Source organism: Corythoichthys intestinalis, chromosome 2, assembly GCF_030265065.1.
Source record: "Corythoichthys intestinalis isolate RoL2023-P3 chromosome 2, ASM3026506v1, whole genome shotgun sequence".
Lineage (NCBI taxonomy): Eukaryota > Metazoa > Chordata > Actinopteri > Syngnathiformes > Syngnathidae > Corythoichthys > Corythoichthys intestinalis.
Genome location: NC_080396.1, coordinates 61,293,469 through 61,313,379, shown reverse-complemented (window position 1 = coordinate 61,313,379; position 19,911 = coordinate 61,293,469). Strand labels below are relative to the sequence as shown.

The 19,911-nt window shown below is 37.9% G+C and overlaps 1 long non-coding RNA gene across 1 annotated transcript; it reads left to right on the top strand.

The window, feature by feature from the left end:
• Positions 1-1,010: 1,010 nt before the first annotated feature.
• Positions 1,011-2,638, top strand: LOC130912433 (uncharacterized). Its single transcript, XR_009062606.1, has 3 exons — positions 1,011-1,141; positions 1,708-1,822; positions 1,901-2,638. It is a non-coding gene; the product is annotated as an uncharacterized LOC130912433 (long non-coding RNA).
• Positions 2,639-19,911: the final 17,273 nt, after the last annotated feature.

Below are 19,911 nucleotides of genomic sequence, written 5' to 3'. Positions count from 1 at the left end.
TTTTGGGTTGATTTATTGTGGAAGAAACAGACGGAATGAGTCTCGATTCTCCTTAAATGCCTCAAAGTAAATAGTGAAGCCAGTAGTTTTATCAAGTCGCCAAGATGGTGGCTGTTGGCCTTCATGGAAGGGAAATTAAAAGCAGAAGCAAACAGCAGGGTGGAAAAAGTAAATAACCCAGGTGGTAAGGGGGTCATGTGAATCCAGGCTAAGGGTTAAGGCTGTAATATAATGGAAAGCCAGGTCCTCATCACAGGTGTTTGGGAGAATCACAGGCCAAAGACAATGCAATTGTGGTGGAAAGGATTGGTCAACTCTCCTTCCTGACCTTTTTAACGTTATGGCCTCATGGCGGCAATGTCTTGGGAGTGGTAGAGGTGCAGTGAAGAGGATGATGGTCAGTATGGCATAGTAGAGGCATTTCAGAGGGATGAGGGTGAATTTGTGGAGCACGCACATGTCCAGTGTATTTCACTTACCATGGGAGGGACCTTGAAAATATTGAAAGAAATTGAAGTTGTCAAGCAGTGAAATTATGCAGTAAAAGCCAAGGTTGTGGAGTCCACATGTATACTGAAGTCACCGAGGCATAGTCAGCCCAACGGAGAAAACTCTAATCCAGCATCACAATTCACCATTTATGAATGTATTTCACTTGGTAATAATCTAGACACAATCCAAAATTGTTATACACAAAATGACTGGCTCCTTGCTAGTACAGTATCACAAAAGTGAGTACACCCCTCGCATTTCTGCAGATATTTAAGTATATCTCTTCATGTGACAACAGTGACAAAATGACACTTTGACACAATGAAAACTAGTCTGTGTGCAGCTTATAATATAGAGTCAATTTATTTCCCCCTCATAATAACTCAAAATATAGCCATTATTATTTAAACCCCTGGCAACAAACGTGAATACACCACTTAGAAACTACGTACACCCCTAAATGTCCAAATTGAGTACTGCTTGTCATTTTCCATCCAAAATGTCATGTGATTCGTTACAGAAGTGCTGTCAGCATTGCTGCAGAGATTGAAGAGGTGGGGGGTCAGCCTGAGCTCAGAGCATATGCCAAACTCTACATCAAATTGGTGTGCATGGCTGTCACCCCAGGAGGAAGCCTCTTCTGAAGACGGTACACGAGAAAGCCCATTTTTTGTACTATGCATGCATTTTGAAACGTTGTGGAATAAAAACTATGGGAGAAATTAGCAGCTACAGCATTGGCATTATACCTCACAATATTTACGTATAATAAATGCTACCTGCATGATTTTTTTTGCTTCTAACCAAGAATCGAGACTGTTTTACGTCCATATCTATAAAGAATTCAGGGATTTAAGCATTTATTCACAATTATTTCAACATAAAAAGCTCTTTGCTGTGGACTTGCTGTAAGTCGGCGCCACAGTGAACTTAAAGACGAGCCGCAGATTAGCCATGTTTACATAAAATAAATGCTACCTGCACGGTTTCTTTTGCATTCAACCAAGAATCGAGACTTTTTTACATCCATATCTATAAAGAATTCAGGGATTTAGGCATTTATTCACAAGAATTTCAACGTAAAATCCTCATTGTTTTGCTTCGGCGGCCATCTTGGATTTTGTATTTCTAGATTTGATTTTAGACATTTCAAAAAAAAAAAATCACCTTTTACGTGTTTTATTTTATGTAATATTTCAATCTAATAACTTTCAGTGAAACACCATGGTCCTACACCAACCCCTACGCCGACGGCAACAAGCAGATCTTCGTCTACTTTGACCCCGTGAACCTTAGGAAGATGGTGCTGCCCAGGTGTCCTGGGGCTGAAGTAAGTGGCCAGCATTATTCACTTCATTAAAAAGATGATCCATAACACCTATCTTTCTAAAACAAACATGTTTTTTAGGAGTCTGAGAGGATGAGGATGGCCCGATTCTCGAGCCTCAAGGTCCTGGCCAGGTGGGAGAACTACAAGTCTGTCAAGGCCGGCTTCAAGTTGACCCAGAAGGTCCTGGGTGTTCTTTGATCGAGAAGCAGAGCGTCGGAATCATCATGGCGGTCAACCCCAACACGGTCGCACGGGCAAGAAGGAACACAGGGACACACAGGGCTGACACCCTGGAGATGTTCCAGAGAACAAGGGAGACCTGGAGACGGGCCGAGCGGTCCTCAAGCGGCCATCTCTCCCCATGGCCCACATGGCGTCCTTCGGAATGTCGCTGTGGGACTTCCTGATGTGCAGGAAGCACAGGAGCACACTGCTAGAGTTCCTGGTTGTCCCTCTTCAACTGTTTTAGTGTGAACTTCTCCAAGGATGTGACTTCAGAAGCGAGGAAGAACAAGGCCTTGGAGTGGCTGGCCGGCATGAAAAGGAGCAGAATCGAGGAGGGCAGAAAGGAGACGGCAAGGAACAGGGACTTGTACAAGTCGAGGTGACAGGCATAGAAAAAGGCTATGTAATTGTTGAAAGACGAGGCTCACATCCTGGTAACACCACATCGATTATTTGCACTGTCTGAATTATAGGAATATCTCATATGCATTTTATATTTATGTTTATTTAGATTTTATACTTGCACGTCACTTTTGAGATTTTAACTCATCCTGCACTGTAAAGGGATGCTCCACAATTTCATTGTATAACTGTATAATGATAATTAAGGGCTATTCTATTTTATTAAAAGTTATGGTTGTATATAGATTTAATCAATAATCTATTTGCAAATTATTTATGATTGATTATGTATGTTTTCCTCAAGTATCAAATTTCTGATGTTAAATTGAGTGAATTATTAGCTGTTGAAAACTTGCAGTAAAAAAAAAAAAAAAAATTAAGTTGCTATTTTGGTGAAAACCTTATATGATATGTTAAATATTGGTATTGATATTGAAAATATAGGTGATTATATCTGCATTAGGTGATTTTTGTGCGGCTAGTGTAAAATCTCAGAATTTTATAGCCATTTTAGGTTTTGTTATACTTATATAAAAAATAATTAATTGTGATTTTATAAGGGAATGACTTTGAATTTTTTGATGCCGCTGCTCATAGAGACTCATATATGGCTAAGGTAGGTGCCTGTTTCGGTTTTAGGTCGGTAGCAGCTTTGGTTTTGAAAATATTGGAATTTGAAGTTTTTGAAAATAGACTCCCTACTGATCGGCCCCGTTTCCCATGTCTTAGCAAGTATTTGAAGTCTATGCCTGTATAATTGATACCAATGTTGAGACGGTGATTCTCTGAGGACTGTCATTAATATCCGATTATGCAGCCCTCGCAATTTATTGATTTGGATTTTTATATTAATATATATTTTTTAATTTTCACTTACATAATTTTCAGTTTGCTTGTTTTTTGGTGGCTGAATTGTGAGTGGAGTCTTGCTCAATGGAATTCTGTTTCAACAGCATAATTTTCAAGGAGGGTATGCATGTCTGCTTACAGTCTACTTGAGAGGAAATGTGACAATGAATGTGTATGAAGCGCTCTTGAACATCATGCAGAGATATGAACTTTGCATTAAAGAACAGTGACCATAAAAAGAGAAACAATTCACACAATCATGGTCTTTACATTTTAAAAATGATAGGTTTAAAATTGACTCTCAAAATTCCACATCTCATGTCACTTCCCAGTAAGACCAGATTTTTCAGTTATGAATTGATTATACATTTAATTAAAGAAGGACCAACTAATTTCATTTAATAGGGTTCAGTGTAACATTTCATTGAACACAACATGATAATTAGTTGATAGTTATTCTTCGCACATGTTTGTAGAATGATTTAATGCACAGGGTCAGCTTTCATAGGAAATGAATTGAAAGTGGATTATTAAATGAATAATTACACCCCCCCCCCCGGCAGGCAAGAAACGTATTTGCCTGTTCGACGCATTATTATGTTTCTTGAGACAAGTGTCTTTCAAATCACCATGGATCATTACCAAGAATACATTTATTTGTATAATCGACTGCCTGACAATTCAACGATTGATCATTTTGTGTTTGGACTTTTTAACAACCCTTACAAAAACAAGTATCCTTGCAGCAACCAAGTAAATAGTTTCTTATTTGTCTACTTGTATATTAGTCCCTTGTATATTGGCCCCCTCTTTCTGTCCGTGTTTCTAATGTTTGCCATTGAACCTTTCTTATAGTAAACATTTTTAGTTGGACCAGAAATCCCTACGGCAAGGACGAAAACCATACTGCTGGATCTGAGATCCGATGTCTTGATGTACCCTCCTCTCAAAAACTCCTGAAAATGCCTTACCTAGGAGGCTGAGAAGTGTGATCCTTTGTAGTTAGAGCACATTCTCCAGTTTCACTTAAGGGAAAAAAAAAAAAAAGAAAAAAAAACTGTCTGCCAATGCAAAGGCATCGTCCCTGATGTCCACATGATGTTGCAAACCTGTGCGAAACATAATCCACTCGGGCTCGCTGAAACACATCTTCAACGACATGTCTGAAATTCTGTTGGTGGCGTGAGTCGAACCTCCTGCCACATTTTCCTAACAGAACCTCACAAGACATTTAGGTCTGCCTGGTGAGACCAGCATTTTCCCAAAGATTCGGAGCTAAATCACCACTAGGGCGTCATAAGTTGTAAGCTTTGCCACTTTCTATATCAGGGACAAGCAGCTGGGAAGTCCGTTGATGTGACAACAAAGTTGACCACTGAACATCTACCAGGGTGTCTCCTTGTTCCAAGTGACCTTATGTCTGAACATTGTGATTGTTATAGACAGTGTTTGGTGTGGGTCAGTTCTTGTTGTGTTTTTTTCCTCTGCTGTGCGTGTGTGTGTGTGTGTAGGTGTGTGTGTGTGTGTGTGTGTGTGTGTATGCAGGTGCATTGGTTTGCTGATTGAATGAATTAGGTACAGGTGTTGACAGATAAGCATACCTGTTAAGTTGTAGAAATTGCAAATAGGGAGATTTCTGTTTGCCAACCCCGATGACGCGCGCGCGCGACAATCGCTAAGACAAAATACAACCATTTTTTTTCAAGTTCATTTTGGTCACAACACTTGTGTAAAAATTAACTACACTGTCAAAGAACCCCTTTTTGGTGGCATCAGAGATAGTCTTCAACTTGCTCCATGTATTGTCTGGCATCATGTGATACTGCTATGTTGCCTGTGTCATGCCAGTTCTCCTTGTTCCTGTAATCAACATCTAGGATATCCTCAGCTTTCCTGATCACATCCATTTGCACAAATTTGGACATCAGCTTCCTCAGCAGCCTCTTCATCTCATCAACCATCACTCCAATTAGGGTTTCGTCAGACTAAATCAGCAAGATTAAAAACATTAATTACATCATTTAGAAAATTAATCATATTTGTTTTTAAAAGTATCTTTGTCATGGCAGTTTTTTAATTGAATTGTAACCTAGAATTGAAACTTTATATTTTTTGTTTCAGCACAGTAATAATGATATAATGTAATAAAGTGTATAGTATACACTTTAGCTTTAGCATAATAGCGAATCTAAATGATTAAACTTCAAGTAAGTAACGATATGCTTTCTCACTTAAATTCATATATTGTGGGGGTAGGACCGCATTGGTTTAATATTCCATGATGTTTGATCCACGAAAACACAGAGTAAAGCAGGGACTTCTTCCTCGTCATCGTTCTCCTATCATTAGCTCTAATGCTATTAGCATTAGGCTAGTTAGCTATCGCTGGCAGGTAAGACTTACGGCAATTACGTTGACGAACGTCGTTTTTCCCGAATACTGGAGGCCGACCAGGGTCAGCTCCATCTCTTCCTTCCAAAATAAAGACTTGAACCAGTCTAAAAGCCGGTTTATTAGTGCCAGCATCTTGGGAAGTCGGTGGTGCTTCGCCTCTTCCCTCCCAGTCAGATGATTGGTTGGGCTTTTCCAGCTCTGAAGGGGAGTGAGGGCAGGGAAGTCGGAGACGGCCAGGCTATTCGTTGTTGGTCACTTTCTGAATCGGGCCGAATGATATCGTTACAAAACGGTGACAAACAAAAACGTAAAAAAAAAAAAAAAAATTGACATTTTTGGAAAATCGGGAGATTTGGCTTTCTAATCGTGAGGCGTGAGCATTGGGGTCAAAATCGGGAGTCTCCCGACCAAATCGTGAAACTTAACAGGTCTGGATAAGCAGCTTCTGATTGGTGCCATGTGATTGGTCAAGGTGGTCATGGTGTGGACTCCCTGGCCTATTTAAGCAGCTCACCACAAGCACTCAGTCTCTTCTCCAGCCATACCACCACCCGGAAACATCAGCACTCGTGTGGATCGTAAGCTGTGGCAGCTATTCTTGATTCATCTCAAGTTTGAGAAGACACTAAATATTGTATATATTGTAAATAATAGAGCTGAGATCTAGGAGAGAGAAGCGTTTTTGTTGTACAGTCTAGTGATGGGTCCGTGAGACCTCATGAAGCGTGTCGGCACTGTGGCACACTGTGTTGACACAGTGTTAATACTGTGTCATCGAATACTGACACTTGCTGGACATAAAAAATCCCTACAGGCAGGGGCGGACTGGTAATCTGTGGGTTCTGGAGGATCACAGAACGGCCGGTGCCCTGGACGGCCGGCGGCCGCCATTCCTTATACATCACTGTTTTTATCCCCCCTAGCCTCTCATTATCTACAGTTCGCATCCAATCCGACAGGTGGCAGCAATGCGCCTGGCTGTTCATTGCCAGTCTGATAAAAGAACGGAGAAAACACAAAGTACCCTTCATTGGTTCTTTGTAGAAGCAAAGCAAACTAGCGACGAGCGTTAATGCACAATATGGATGGTGGTGGCAAAAATAAGAAAAAAAGGGTGGCACGCAGAACTTAGGTTAGGGAGAAAAAAATCAAAGAAACAGGAGAGCAAAGCATTTAAATGTCTTAAGTTTACAAATATTTTCGCAAGCAGCAGTCTGGCTGCAACGGCCACGTCGGGTAACAGCAGCCTAGCCCCCGGCAATGGTGAGAGGGGTAGCGGAAGCCGCTCTGACGTGCAGCCGGTGCAAGGAGAGAGAAAAGAAGAGGGAGGATGTAATGATAAGCTGGTAGAAGTTCCCCATACAAGCGCAGGGCAAGTAAAAAGGGATGAAGAGGGTCACTTGATCGGTATACCGGCAATTGTTATCCACCAGGTAAAGGCCCTAGGGGGTCTGTGTTTCCCTTCGTATAGCGATTCTTGTGGGCTGGGCCGAGTCAAAGTCCAGGTCTGCTTTTTAGTCCCAGTCCGCCCCTGCCTACAGGCAACCCACTTGACAGACTGACACTGAATTGATGACCTAGCATGTAAAATCAAATCATTTAAGTCTTTACATTCACATTGCATTATTTTATATCTTTAGATAATGTGAACCTTTATTATTATGTGAAAGTATAAGTAAAAAATGGGTGAATGAGGATGTTTGTGGACTTTTGTAAAATGTTATTCAAAACATTTTTCTATAGCTTTTTTAATGTTTAAAATTTAGTTGGTTCCTTTTTTTTTTTTTTTTTTTTTTTTTACAAGCAATTTTACCTGCTGTGGACAACAAACACTCGCATGAAACCAATGATGCCAGCATGCACAAGAGTTTCTTAGCCTGTTGAAAGTGGTTTGGATAAAATGTCCATTGGCTCCTCCAGTATTGAAGAAAATCTGCATTGCGTGCCATGTTCGGCTCAGCCATGTATCGTTGCACTTTTGCAATTCCATCTACAGTTGCATTACCTCCTTAACTCCCCACTTCGTCATCTAAGTGCTATCCTTGGCCATTAGAAAAAAATTGAAGTGGACAATAAATAAATTGTAGCTTAATTAGCGAATCGTTATTAATTACCAACAAAGCTACTGTGGGAAAGTGAAGGCATGGCTCTATACCTGTTTTTATCCTGGGATTACCAGAAACTTCATTCTCATGGTTGCCCAATAATGCGTCAGCATTGAGGAGGTGGCTACTGTTTATCTATGACAGGTTGAAAGTACAAATGCATATTTCTCCTCCCAAAAAAATAACGTGAGTAATTTAACCAGTGTTCATGAGCGACATAACCTGTTAAGCTCAGGACTCGTACCTGCGCACATGACACATCCAGTATGATAGGCGAGTGCTCTCACCACTAAGCTAGCAGTTTAAATGCTAGTGAAAGGCATCAAAGGAGATGTTTCCACGCATCGCAAATGACAGACCCGCGTGTACCCATTACACTAATAAACTAAGAGTTACCTTAAAATTATATTTTGAATGGAAGATGACAAGTGTGTTTTCTTTGCGTTTGGTCCATTTCCACAGCATAAAGACAACGAGGAAGTAACCGTGAGATGTGGATTGTTTCAGCAGCTCCATTGCGTTGACAGACGTGCTTCCTTTTAAACCAGTTTGGCGCGTCTTGGCTGTGTCGACACAGTTCAATGAGTTAACGCATCGGTCACGTGATTTACTTGTATCGATATGCGCACCGACGCAGGGGTTGCTCCATGAGCTCTGCGCGCGCACCAGCGCATTAGTGTCACTGGACCCATCACTATTGTCCACCATTTTCTCCTGTTTTTGGTATTGGTAAATAGGAGACAGGTTTGTGAATGTCTTTAATTTGCCCTTTTTCTTTTGGTAAGGGAAGGTATGGTTTCATAAGCTTATTTTGTTTGTTATTTTGGCATGTATCTCCCTTTGATGCCAATATAAAGAAACTGCTCTTGAAGTGCTGATTTACACTGGCCTTTCTGGGTGTGGGTTGGACGGGAGGAGCACCGAAGCGTGTTATGCCCTGGTTGCTCTAGACCAGGGGTCGGGAACCTTTTTGACTAAAAGAGCCAAAAAACCCAATATATTTTAGAATATGATTCCACGAGAGCCATACAGTGTGTGTGTCTATATACTGTATATATATATTTTACATATTCTGTTGCCAGCTTGTCCGAGTTGGCTTTGTGACCACTGTTATTTTTGCTGTTTTTTTCATGAGCGCATTTGAATCTATCATGCTCGGCTTTTACGAGCAGTTGCCGAGTTGTGATTAAAATAAATCTTTAGAAAACAAAAACGAAAGCGTGACATCGTTACTTGGTATGTTACAGTCCTTGCGCACTCACCACTTGGAAAATAACAAATAGAATCATGGTGTGACACTGCATGTATTTCCTGGAAGTGTAAAACTGCACCCAGGGAATGCGACAATTTTGACAGGCGAAAAAGTCATGAAAGTCAAACTGATTGAGCACCTATATGACTCGAGGTATCATGCAGTTCACTTTCGTGGTTTAATTTTCCCCTACGCATTTTTATATACTTCACATCACTCGGCATTGAGTTGGGAGGGGCCAGCCCCACTTCTGGCTGAGCTTTAAGATTTAAGGCGGTGGAGAGCCAGATGCACTCATCAAAAGAGCCAGATATGGCTCGTGAGACAGGCTCCTGACCTCTCCCCTAGATTGTGTCGTAACAACAGTCAATGTCGAGCACAGACGAGTAGAGTAATACTAGTAGTGTGAAAGTGGGCTGGAATGATCTGGAACACCATTTCTGTATAAAATTCGATAAAATTTAATCTTGAAAATATGACAGCAACTGTCAAACCTCCATGTTAAATACATAACTGCCAGGCTGCTAAACACGCATCTCATCTCCAAGAAGAAAACAATCTACTAACATCAGATTTACATACAGAAGCATTAGCAACAAGCCTAATAAAGTGATTGAGTAGTATGGCGTTTGTGCAACTATTATGAGCCAGCAGTTTCAGATTTTGAGCACAGAAAAAATATATGTCGAGCGCATAAAAATACATTGAGAGAGCAATTAAAGATTATGAGCGAGCAATAATAGATTTTGAGAACATAAAATAGTATTGAATTAAAAAATATGTACTCTGAGGTCCATAATTATGCTTTTATCTGCACATTTCCCTCTCGCTCAATCTCTCGACTCCTGTTTTTTTCTGCGTGGTCAATTTGGCACACACGTTACAAATGTGCCACCAACAAAGCCAACCAATCATAGAGCTGGCAGATGTACACCAATTGTTTTTTTTTTTTTTCCAAAGAAGTCATCCTTCTCCCTTCCAGTTCAGCCAAAACAAAACGACGAACGCAGGGTTCGAGAGATTGAGCGAGTGCGGGAGTGGGGAATAGAGGTGATAAAACCACAATTATGGAGCCCAGAGTAGATTTTTTTTTTTTTTTTTTTTTTTGCTCAATATTATTCTATGTACTGAAAATCTATTATTGCTCACTCAAAATCTTTAATTGCTCGCTCAATCTAATTTTCTGTGCTCAAAATCTATCATTGCTTGCTCAGAATGGTGGCATGAATATAACGCCAAAGTGTAGGGTCATTCGTTTCTACCGATATTTATTATTTATTCATTCCACGTAGTTCCGCAGAGTTCTCCCATTTTGTGTCTCTGAGTCTGACGAGACAGGCGACTCACGTTGATGTGGGCTTGCGCACAGAAAGCCACCCTGCCTGGACTCCAGTTGTTCGTTCAATTGGCCGACATACTGACATGTGATCAGCTCTGATTGGTTCAAGTATACATGATTCTGGGACAACAAAACAGAGCAAAAAGAACAAGGTTGTTGAATGAATGCGATAAAGAAGGGCAATGCAATGAAAAATTGATCAGATCTTTAAGAGAAAGGAAAGAGTTTAAGAGGCTTATTTTACTTTATTTGCTCTGATGGAGTGCTCAGAACATATTCCGTGTTATAATGCCTGACCCTAGAAAAAATGAACAGAGAAAATCCTGTATTTTTTTTTTTCTTAATAATTTTAAAGCTTTATGTGGTCCTTAAACATGATAAATAACACTTTTAAAATAATTAACAAAAAATATATATATAATAATAATTTGTATATTCTTTATGTTTTCATAAAGGATACATTAAGCATTACATTCAGTTCTTGTGGAAAACAAATATAACTAAAGTGAGATTGAACACAACAAGGTTTTAAACCGTTTTTTTTTAACTGCAATGAGGTCCAGAAATGCTTGACTCAAATGTGATACATATGGCAATATAGATAATGTCCACTTTGGACTTATTTTTGTTCATTTGCCTATGTTAAGCAACTTATTTATAACCTTATAATATATTTCAAAAAAACAACAACAATGTTTGCGTTATCCTCAAAATATATTCCATTTCATTGTGCATAATGTCAGTCATTTGTACTTATTTTTGTCTTTTATCTTTCTTCTTTTATCTTTATTATTTGAAAAAAAAAATAAACGTTGACATTATCTTCAATTTTAATGTACATCCTAAGTTCTTAAGTAGTTATAATTGAGCTTTTGCATTTAGATGCAAGTAAATGAGGGAAAATGAGATGGAGGTTGGGGTTACTGTATGGTGTTTTTGTTCATTGTAATTTTGCACATCACTGAAAACATACAATTTTGAATGAAAATCAGTTTTTCATGTATGCCTTGTTACAATAAGCGTAATGCAGTAGCCTAATGCATGTGTAAAACATGTTTTGTTTTATCGTGTGTTATACTGATGGTATAACTGCCAAAAGCAGTTTTCGCTGCATATGGGGTTTTAATCTGGCTCCATGGTGACCTTTACATCAGGGAGTTCGAGCAAGAAATTGTAGCCACTTTCACCCCTCGTAATAACTGAATACCATTTGAGTTGTGGAAGGGTGTATGCTGGTTGGGGTTTTCTTATTTTTTTCTTCTGCTGACTGGTTATAAACTGAACACATGCTGAAAACTTACTAAAGTATACCATTCTGCGGTTCCCTGTAAAAGCCAATGTGTTTTTAAAACATTAAAATTGATTTTATATTTATGTAAGTCATTTTTTAAAGATACTTTTATTTTGATATTTTTAAATTGCAGCCATATTTATGTGTCCTAATCTTCAAATTACATGTAGCTGATGACTTGACAATTACAATTAGAACATTATCTATTCTGCACATTCACCTACCACCACAGACTGAAATCGTCGGAAGTCTGTAATTACTAATGCTGAGTGTTTTCAATGCTTGCTCATATGGACATTGCACACGTTTTCCAATCACTGCTCCTTTACATAATGAATGGCCGAAGCCATGCATAAAGGTGTTTAGAAAGCAGTCTTGTGTAGCCCCCCCCTGGAAATAATCATAATTGCTGTATCATTGAAGTATTATACATCACTTATTAATTGAGTGCACTTCTTTATGTCATTATGGCAGAGGAATCCAAAACATAGACATTATGATAGAGAAGACTATAGGGAAATGTAACTCTTCAAAATTATTACCACGCATGCTCTTACATTCTTTTGTGGGTGAAAATGACACAAGAGGATTGACTGCTTCAGCTTCTGCAGGTGCCAGTTATGGCTGCAAATATTTTCTGGGTACTTCTATGATTTTACGACGACTATATACGTACATGTTCATATTGAACACCAGCACACAATTTTTATCTTTCATAAATAAACGTGGTTACGTTTGTACGTAAATGTATGTACGTATGTTTTTATCTAGACTGTATACTTATTTAATTGCAAAAACAACAAGCTTTGCCCCACTCTGTTGTGCTGCTTGTGTGGTTTCATGGATTTAGGGGAGTCAACAGGTTACAAGCTATCTACGCAGCTAACACTATATTCATGTTTCACTTTTATTGAAGACAATGAGGGACATACTTCTACCCGGGGTCACATGTTTTTCCTCCACCTCCTTTCTTTGCTTTCTTTACAGTTTTTCCATGATTGCTAACACACAAAAACTTTGGCAAAAGTTACGCAACCTTAACTTCCCGTACCATTAGTTCAATCTGAATTGTAGCAACTTCACACTCCCTAGACTCTGACTTTCCTTCTTTACACCCTGATGCAAATTGCACATAATGTTGTTGTCTAAACACTACACACAATATTCAGTTGTTGCACACACCTCTCATGCAAAAGTTCAAAGCTTCAACCTACAACACACTGCAGTCAATTGCAGAATAACCTGTTGTCAAAACACCACACACGAATTTCTGTTTTTACACACACTTCTTTTGTAACATGTCAGTGGTATCAACCTAGAACACACAAGAGTTCAAAACTCATCACATTCAAATTTAATGATTCAAGTCTGGTGAGCAAATAGCCATCTGGGTGCAATCTGCATCATATAAATGCCTTGCACCTCCTTCTCTGTGTTTGGTGAACAATGAAGAGCCTTGAAGAGCGCAACCAGCGAAGTGTAAGAGTGAGAGGAGGACGAAGAGGAAGAAGGATTGGGGCACGAGGAGGACAGAGAGGAGCAGGAGCATGGGGAGAACAGAAAGAAGGAGGAGAAGAAGGAGAACTATTATATCTAATGAGATGTAGGCTACTGTGATAGACCATGTGCTAAACCATGGTTTGAGCATGAGGGAGGCTGGCTTGAGGGTCCAGCTCAATCTCAGTCGATAGACAGTTGGTGCCATCAAAAGAACATTCCGGATGTGGAATAGGTAAATCTATGTATATGTCTTGTATACTGTAAAACAATAAATTTGTTTACTATGTATTTGTGTACTAGATACATTGTGTATTGTGTATACTGTGTTCTGTAATACAATACTGCATTTCAATGTACAGCAATACAGTGTGCTCGCAGTCGTTCTAATTTGCTGGAATGAAAGACAACCTCACCTTAGGGGCAAAAGACGTGTTTTCTCACTGGACCAGCAGTTTAGTGCAATTACCATGAGACAAATTAAACAGAAGATCCTATAGCAGATAATGCAGCTCTCAACACGATCCACACAAGCAGCACAAGAAAGGTCTTCCAGAGATGCCTACATCGCCTGTGATGTGGATGAGGCCCTTTGGCCTCATCATGCTTCATCATGATGAAGCTCCAATCAAGTACAAAAAGGGGTGAAATGGCTGCATATTTGTGTGCTGTTTGAAAGTTGTTTTATGGGGAAAAAAAGGCTATATTGTTTCAAAAGGGGAAATATCTTATTTTCCAGATTTATTGTCATTCATCTGGTGTGTTCTATTTGACTATTTTCAGTTTTACACTACAATGTGCTGTAAATGCATGGTAGTGTGTAGCAAAAGCCTAGTTGTGTGTACTCAATGAATGGTACTGGTATGTTTCATTGGAAATACGACTGCGTGTAGCAAATGAAAACACGAGTGAACACAATCTAAAGATTTCATGGCAAGTGACAGGTTTGGCATTTTGTGTGTGCAATTTTGAGAAGGACGTCATCGTATTGACAAATATCAATTGTGAAAAAGTATAAGGAGCCCCTGAGGGCTTGGACCTTTACATATTAAAATACTTCAATGATATAGAACAGTCATTTATCAATTGCGTTACGCCAGCCGACAACACATTGATATAATGCGCTATCACCATAAAAAAAGTTAGCGATAAAAAAAAGAAATGTATTGTTCGCTGAAATGCCTGTCAGATATTTTAACGTCTATATTCAGAATTATACACACATTAGAATATCTGCAAACTGAGTCTTGCTTCTGTCAAATCACATGGACTACTTGCGCCACCAAGTGTCTACTCGCTCAGGAAAAAAAAACAAAACACTGTGCTTATAGTATTACATTGTTTCGGTGTCTAAATACAAATTTAGCAATACATAAAATATACTCCTGCATATTTAATAAGATGACATCTACCTCACAGGTCAGAGGGTGTGAGTTAAAATCTTGTATATATTAAGTTTTTCTGTCCTCTCCATGTCTGTGTGGTTTCTTGATTGGGTAATTCGGTTTCCTCCCCCAAAAACATGGCCCCCAACCCCCTGAATATATATATATATATATATATATATAATATATATATATATATATATATACTGCATACTTACCTCTTTTCGATCCAAAAACTCCATGTAGCATATATCACCGAGTGTCAAGACACAGCTGTGAATGGCCACAGCCGGATTTTTGTGGGATTTTATGGGTGAAACATGATAACAAAACAAGGGCCACAATGCAGAAATCGCAGACATCAAGGAGTGGAGGAGATTTTCTTTTTCATATGTTTACCCTTTAAAACGTTTTTTTTTTTTTTTTCCCCTCAATCCAATTTTTCTTTGTTTCGATCGATTATCATCTAAAATATCGGGGAAACTGCGACAGTAACACAAAAAAAAAATTCAATCAAGGGATAGTTATGAGGCAGATATTCATGACTAATTTACACACTTTTTTTTTTATTGTGACGTAATTTGTTTCAAAGTTTAAAATACTGTATACGAGTGAATATTTTTTTTAAGTTGTTTTTTTAAAAACTAAATATAAGACATCAATTAATTATTCTAAGCTAAAAATGACAGACATTTCGAATAATAAATATAATTACTTACCTTCTTTTTATGGCTGGGTTGAAACAAAAGCGGTTGCTCGACGTCTGTTAACGGGTGTCCCAAGGGTAAAACGGACAAATTAAAAATAGTTCGTGGGCTTCATGCGACATGAATCTGCTATGGCAACATATAGACATATTGCTCCATCAAACACAACAGTTCTTTTGGCTTAAAATACAGCAGTTTATTTTAAAGAGGGGTGCAAGAGCAGAAACTGCTTTTCAGCCTTGTCTGTGTTTTCTACCATATACATATAATATACACTATATTTAATAGAATATTTTTATTAGTATCTATAAATCTCGGTTTTCTCGGACTAAAAGAACGTTTGGCTATAGATGCTTTAGTTTCCCGTGGACGTTTTTTTTTTTTTTAAATAGACCATCTGCTGCTTCAAGAAACCTTTGCAACTTTAGAAGAAAAAAAGGGTAACCAAATGGAAAACTGCAAAGAATGTTTGAAAGCCCTGGTTTGTATTTTTAATCATGTCAACATAACACATTACAACTCCAAAGTAATATACTGTACTGTACAATAAGTCAATAGTTTTGTTGCTGTGATCATCATGTCTTTGGATCAACCAACATACAACTGTCACTTTTACATTGAAGCAACTGATTGCAAGTGAGATATGTAATACAAAATAGCAAGACTTATTGTTTGATATTTCTTCCTTTGTCCCATACATGATTGAAATGTTTATCTGTGTTTCCATATGACATCCTGTAAGTAAATGCACGTTTTCACTTTATTTTTTTTCTAGAGGTGGCTGTAACGTGATACAAATTAAATGGGCTATGTCAAAAACAATAACAAAAAAGGCTGGAATGCACAACTTTAAAGTTAAACTAAAAATATAGAAAACTACATTTGGATGTCGTCTATCAGACAGTACCCAGTTTCTTAGTTGAAAGCAAAGAGAAGGGATGAAAACAAAACATAAAAGTTATTTTTGCACGCACCTGCTAGCAAATAGGAAGTATGAGGATAAGTGCATCCCTAGCAGGTGCGGCTTGAGGTCGAAATGTCAAGTCAAAGAACACAACAGCATCACTGATTCATTCAAAACAGTGCTTTGAAAGATTCCATTCAGTGTAATAGTGTTTAGCTTGTCAGGTCATACACTGTACTGCTAAGTTGAAGAGTACCTCAGAATTTGAATGCATACGGTCTAAACTCCAATTGAATCATCTTTACATCCATTTTCTTTATAATTCAGGTGTGATTTTGACTTGAGTATTCAAATTGCAAATTGCAAATAAAGGGTTAACCCTTTATTGCCAAATGTATCACATTTGATACACTTAGAATTTCATGATTTTGACACTAATTCAGAATTTTGAAATTTCTTTCTCAACAAAAATGATGGATGCAAGTCAACGCATCCATCTGCAGGTTCTATGAGAAAACAAATTGAGGATTTAGCAAGGGTTATACATATTAGAGCGCGTATTAAACATATTTAAAGTGGGGCAAATACAGTGGGGCAAATAAGTAGTTAGTCAACCACTAATTGTGCAAGTTCTCCCACTTGAAAATATTAGAGAGGCCTGTAATTGTTAACATGGGTAAACCTCAACCATGAGAGACAGAATGTGGAAAAAAACAGAAAATAACATTGTTTGATTTTTAAAGAATTTATTTGCAAATCATGCAAATCTAACCCTAAACCCTTATTTGCCCCACTGTAGATTTTTCTTTTTTACAAATTTGAATTTAAAAAAAAAAAAGTTCTATTAATGCTTATTTTTCAAATTTTTGGGATTCTCTGACAATTGCTTCATGTTGCAGGCCTTTAAGGGCTTAGGGTGGGCCACTATACTGTATGGGGAAATACATACAATATAGCCATGTTTGGTACTAGCATGAGTCTAAATTGCTTTAAGTGCTTATGTTTTATTCTTCAATTGTGTTTCTTATCCCTTCACATTGAACAGTATGCTGTTGTGTTCTTATAGCATTTGGCTGTAGAATTAGATTGGGTATATTATTGAGATAAGGCTTATTTATCAGTATAGTTGGGGTGGGGGAGTAAGGAAATAGGCTTCTTAAATGCATAAAAGATTATTAGTGAAAATTCTATCAAAAATACTGTTACTCTTTTTAGAAGAGAAGAACACAAAGGCTGATGAAAATCTGTACAAGCTAATGGCACATACATTAACAGGTTCAATACAAAATTTAAAAACCATATGAACATATAAGCTGAAACTTTAAAAGAAAACAAATACTCTTATTTTTCAAAAAGGTTGAAAGTGCTAGAACTCAGATTAGCTCACAGAAACCCAGGGAGGACAAACTTAGGACATGCCAAAAGCTTTTCATTTCTTTATTCGTTTTGTACATAAGCTTTTTTTTTTTCTTCTTTTTTTTTTTTTCTTTAGGGATATTTGTTACAAAAATAGAATGTGTTCAATTAGATTGCTACAACATTTGGCTTAAGTCAAGAAGGTTTTTCTTGGAAACAACCTTTTTTTTTTTCAATTATAACATAGATCAATTTAGAAACTTGCCTTATTGCCTTTCCTAAAAGTCTTCTTATCTTAATATTCAAAAAGGTGCTGTCAGCTAATTTGTTTGGAATCAATAAATCATGCAATGACTCGTTTATTTAGAAGAGCCCATTATTAATTGCGCATGAAGTTAACACCTTAAACAAATTTCAAAGTTGAGCCTAGAAATCATTTAAGTTGGCGATAACTCTGGAACGATCATGATATGTTGAGCAGCTCCTAGCAGCCAGGTGCTTTGATCTCCTACAGTATATATATTGATTTTTTTTATTTTGTATAAAATGGAGTTCTCTGTTTTTGCAAATAAACTCTGTTGGACAGCACATATGATCTCATGACAAGCGATTGTGCAAAAGTGTAGTTTCTTCTCCCCAGGTTTTGGTAAGAAAAATACAAATGAGGTGATGTGTTGTGTTTTTTTCTCTCGAGGTCCTTTGTACAAACAGACAACAACAATATCAACAAATAAACAAGACAAATAAATGACAAAAAAAAGCAACATCCCGCCATTGTTTTAGACCCTTTTTCTTTGACTCTACGAAGCAGCTGAGAGTGAGTGAGGATGGGGTTGGGGCTGAGGTTTGAGGGGCTGATGTACACTTTGTCAGTTCAGGTTGGTTGTGCATCTTTCTGTCTATTTCCCAACAATGACACACGTACAAAAAAAATCTAGTGGTCTACAGTTGTCTGCAACTGTAGCTACAAGCAGCAAAATGCATTTGACTTTTTATGTGCTATGTTTGTTTTGTTTGTAATTCAGCAACTGCTCAACATCCTGAAGTGGATGAAGTGGCCTTCTAGTAGCGATGAGCTTGGCCACAGCTTTAAATGCTAGTACATAGAGTGGATATAGAATTTTGTAGGTTTAAAAAAACAGAGTACAATGAAATAATAATGAAGCAATCTAAATCACTGTAAACACCCTATGTGTAATGCATGCTTTGTTGAAGCACCTTTTGCTTAAATGACTGGTTACAGAGAAGTAGATCAAAGACAGTCCAAAAGACTCATTAAAGCAAAACATTTTGTATTATTCAATTGTATTATTATCTTCTAAAGAGTTACCGAAGGCTTAAACCACAGTTTCCGTATCCACTATATGTGTTTTGAGGCATAGGGTTAACTTTGGGCTCACGTTCCTATAGGCTGGTGGTTTGAAAACAGGTTTGAAAACATTTTAGCTTCATCAAAGAAACGTTCGGGAAAAAATTTTATAATTCGGACAACCAGCTACGATCATGTGTTTTAGGCCATCCATGTCAGCATTCTTATTGACACATTCTAGCTAGCGCAAACACTAAGTGATGATTAAGTCACTAAAAACCCGCTACAAATATCATAGCATCCACAGCTCTGATTCTATTATGCTAACTCAAGTACATGTAAAGGTAATGACTGGATATGATAGAGAGCATAGGGGAAATTGCTAATACTTCATCCATTGTTTGATCAAAAAAAATAAAAATAAAATAAAATAAAAATAAAAGCAAGACACACACAAATGTAAACCTGCCAGACATCCAAAAAGAAAAACATGAACTACCTAAAATGCACATTTACTGAGATAAAAGTATAATTTGTGATCATCATTATGAGATATGTCGTACACTGCAATAACATTCTTTAACACTTTAACACATTTTTTCTCATCTGTCACTGTAACTCTTTTTGTTTTAAGCATTCACATATGTCAGGGATCCTCATGACATCTTTTCGGAAGAGAAGGCCTAACCTGAAGAGGCAGATTTTATGCAACGTGACCTTGGGATAATTTTATTTGAAAGTATACAAAAAGGTCAAGCAGGATTTTACGTTTGAATGAGATCCAAGGGATGTAAACCAGACTCAAAACATAGTATGGCGTCCATCGACAGACACACCGCTGTACTAAAAAGAAATTTTGCCAATCAAAGGTCTTTTTTTTTTTTTGCGATTTGGTTTAGGAGGTTATGGCATGAATTTTTAATAACAATCAGGGCCTTATTTTCGTAGACTGCGCCCATATGCTTTGAGGTAAAACGCGAGGCAAATCTATTTTCCTTTGCAGTCCCGCGCACAGTGCGTTCTTGTGGACACGCCCTGTGCGAGTCAAGATTTTGTGGCCAAAGAGGGGCCTAT